Below are 4,412 nucleotides of genomic sequence, written 5' to 3'. Positions count from 1 at the left end.
GACCTGTGACAAGATGGCCGCCAGAACGCTGGCCTGTGACAAGATGGCCGCCAGAAAGCTGACCTGTGACAAGATGGCCGCCAGAAAGCTGGCCTGTGACAAGATGGCCGCCAGAACGCTGACCTGTGACAAGATGGCCGCCAGAACGCTGGCCTGTGACAAGATGGCCGCCAGAACGCTGGCCTGTGACAAGATGGCCGCCAGAAAGCTGACCTGTGACAAGATGGCCGCCAGAAAGCTGGCCTGTGACAAGATGGCCGCCAGAACGCTGACCTGTGACAAGATGGCCGCCAGCTGGCCTGTGACAAGATGGCCGTCAGAACGCTGGCCTGTGACAAGATGGCCGCCGGCGATGACGTTAGAGTAAGACATCTTGCCTTTATTATGTATATCTATGGACTTCACACCAATAATGTCATAGTGTTTATGAAGGTGCAAACGCACATCATCAACATAAATCACACACTACACACAAACTAAAAGAGACATAAATGATGATTTTTCAGTGTTTTATTAAATATACAGTAAAAAATGTTTACAGATCCATGAAATCCCCAGCATCAGATATTGTCCCGTCTCCGCTGATGGTGTCGGATGAATGTATCTATGAGATACACGAGATTAACACACACACACACACACACACACTCCATCAGCGAGAGAGGACAACCGTACCGGCGTAACATTACAAACGCTTGATTGTGTGGACTGGTTTCAGAGGTCAGCGCAGTGACACACACACACACACACACACACACATTGCAATCTGCCCATAATCTACACGAGAGTCACACATGAAGTGTCTGGAACATACATGCATCCATCCAGCGCTGCACACGCGTGTCTCCTGTTGGCATTCGGCTCTGTACAAAATCTGAGAGAAGCAAGTGTTCTTTCCACAAACACACATCACATGGACAATTGCTTTATTTTATACAAGGCAACTTGTAGTTTAGAATAAATATTTAACTCTATACAGTGATATTGTACCAGTTATTAACCACTTCATCATTTTCATAAACATAAAAATCTTAAAAAATACTTTAAAAGATGACAGTCCTGTTATAATCGTACAGGATCAAACGTGACTTATTAAAACATCTGTGTTCATTTGTTTAGAGGACACACACACACACACGCGTGTGTCATGCGCTCCGTGTTCAGTAGAGCAGTGTGTGTGTGTGTGGCTCACAGCATTAGGCGCATTGAGGGCCGCTGCTCTTTAGTGGCCCCTGTTGGCGGAGAGTGGGACGGGCCCTCGGGGGGGTCATGCGGCAGCGTCAGTTTATCTGGGGTGTAGTCGTTCCGTTTCAGATCTGACAACACACACACACACACACACACACACACACACACACCTCATTTAAAACAGACAGATACAGACTAAAGTGCGGTTACATCCACAGCAAAATAACGAGGGTTGTAGGAGTCTGAGCTGTTTTGGGGCCCTTTAGAAGTTTTGACATGCTCTGACATTTGTGTTTGTTTCAGTTGCTAATAAACACATTAATGGCAAAAGTGTAATTACACTGTATTCAGCACAAACTGGCCTATCATAATATGAGATCTACATGTATGTACATGCTTGTATTTTTGAGACAAAAATGTTTATGCATGATTTTTGAAAAAACAAAAAAATGTGTTTTAAAATTAAGGCCTCAAAACACGCAATAGATATGTGTTCACAAGACTTTTGACTAATGGACTAAACTGATGTGAGAATCATTGAGCCTACTCATTCATATAAAACAATACACTGATTTCAAATGTGTAAGACAGTTTTTCTTCACAAAGCCTGTATGCGAGGAGGCGTGATATCTAATGAATAATTCTGGAGATCACCTAAGATAACAAAATAACATAAATGCCCGCATAATGAGCTGCATAATGAGCTGCACAATGAGCTGCATAATGAGCTGCATAATGAGCTGCACAATGAGCTGCACAATGAGCTGCACAATGAGCTGCATAATGAGCTGCACAATGAGCTGCATAATGAGCTGCATAATGAGCTGCACAATGAGCTGCACAATGAGCTGCATAATGAGCTGCATAATGAGCTGCACAATGAGCTGCACAATGAGCTGCACAATGAGCTGCATAATGAGCTGCATAATGAGCTGCATAATGAGCTGCATAATGAGCTGCACAATGAGCTGCACAATGAGCTGCATAATGAGCTGCATAATGAGCTGCACAACGAGCTGCATAATGAGCTGCACAATGAGCTGCATAATGAGCTGCATAATGAGCTGCATAATGAGCTGCACAATGAGCTGCACAATGAGCTGCATAATGAGCTGCATAATGAGCTGCACAATGATCTGCACAATGAGCTGCATAATGAGCTGCATAATGAGCTGCACAATGAGCTGCACAATGATCTGCACAATGAGCTGCATAATGAGCTGCATAATGAGCTGCACAATGAGCTGCACAATGATCTGCACAATGAGCTGCATAATGAGCTGCATAATGAGCTGCACAATGAGCTGCATAATGAGCTGCATAATGAATGAGCTTCAGGTGTGTGAAAGAGAGCAAAAAAATGCTCTTCTTATTTAGTTAAAATTGTACTTATCTAGTAAATGCATCTTGATTTAAGAATGTTTAAATATTTAGACTAGAAACAAGACACAAATTACTAAGAGCATTTTTTCAACATTTTTTGTTTTTGAAAATAGTCTCATGCTAAAAAATGTAATAATAAAAAATTAAGATACAATTTATACAAAACGAAATTCATGGTAAAGAAAGCAATTCACTTCCTACAAAACAAAACTCGATATTAACTCGATAAAACAAACTTTGATATTAAATAAAAAAATAACATTAGGCTATAATATATATAAATATCAATAAGAAAATACGTTTGACTGGTTCTATATTTATAGCATATGAGCAGACATTTGCGAGTAAAAGCTTTATTGATGTGACACTAGGCTCTTTTACAATAAACACGTTATAATCTGTCCAAAACAAGCCAAATAAATCTTGTTTATACAGTCTTGCGTGTACGACATTTAATGTATTTGTGCGTTTAATAATCACAGATGCTAACAGAATAAAGCCTACCTTACAATCAGCCCTGAATCCGGCACTTTAAGAAATGAACAGCTTTTCATGAGGAGAATTATAGCTCAACGCGTGTCAGTGATGTCTCTGAAGTAGCGTTACAGCGCTTCACTAAATGTGTGTGTGTGAGTTGATGTGGGCGTTTGCGCGAGGATCGTCAGTATTTGAATCTCAATAGAGCGCGATCTGTGGGCGTGGCCGCATTAGCGGATAATGAAGCGGCTCTCGAAACACATCACTCGCTTTTCAACCAGATTACATAAACACAGAATATTAGTTTTCCATTAGGTTTACAGTGTTTAAAACCTGACATGTCAGCGTTTCTTTAGACATATGTCTCATGTTTGGGTCATTTTCTGAAGACTCTGAATGAACGTCTTTGACAGAGGCTGCAGATCACGCATCATGTGTGTTTTCTTTATTTTGCAAAAAGCAAAACATTTTGTTTTTATTGTAACTGTACACAACAAAAATAGAAACTTAACAGATTATAATGATGTATAACACTTGCCTGAATGATAAAAAACGACAGTTATTTGAGTCTCTTTGGCACTGATAAGAAAAAAGAGTGGATTGCGCCAGCGAGACCAGACTCGAGAGGGTTAAAGCAGGATTGATTCTGATTGGCTGTCATTAGCCCTATTCGCACAGGATTAGTTTTATCTGGACCTCGTGTGATTTAGAAATGACTCCACTCTGAGTTTTGCGGCGCATTCGCACGAGATGAGCTGTAGATTTACTGACTATCTCCCGGATATGATGTCAAGACTTGTAAATGTATTTTCGTTATAGATATAGCTGTAAGAAAGTATAAACAGTCGTATTGATTTTCTTTTGATTGTTTTATAGTAATACAAATAATTTCGTTCAGTTAGAGAACAGACGCTACAATTAAAAACTGAACTGAGCAATAATAACAATAAACGGCGGAAGATTCCGTTTCAAAGCTGATGTAAAAGCGCTCATTTAAGCGAGTTTGTCATATGTTCTGTTTTTGTGTTGTTCATTAAGAATAATATTAAACGCATTCAAGCGATTCACTCCCAAATTGGTGCTCGTTCTAAAGTGAAAGTATAATCGCGCGGCCGCAGGGAATCATAACGGTGCGCATTATCTGCAGCCGAGTGTCATTCTTCGTGAAAGATAAAGATAGAAATGCGCAAAAAACTTGCAAAAATGATAAACGATCCGCCTAATCCCAGCCAAATCACAGATGGCGAAATATGGAAGGTCATTTGCGGGGGAATTTTTACTTTACATATTACAGACATGGCCGATTCACACGAGATTAAGATCACAGACATTCTCTGCAATTATTACTAATCACCAGAGCTGCT

The sequence above is a fragment of the Gobio gobio genome (genome assembly GCF_949357685.1).
Source record: "Gobio gobio genome assembly, chromosome: 9".
Lineage (NCBI taxonomy): Eukaryota > Metazoa > Chordata > Actinopteri > Cypriniformes > Gobionidae > Gobio > Gobio gobio.
Note: the sequence above shows the minus strand (reverse complement) of the source record.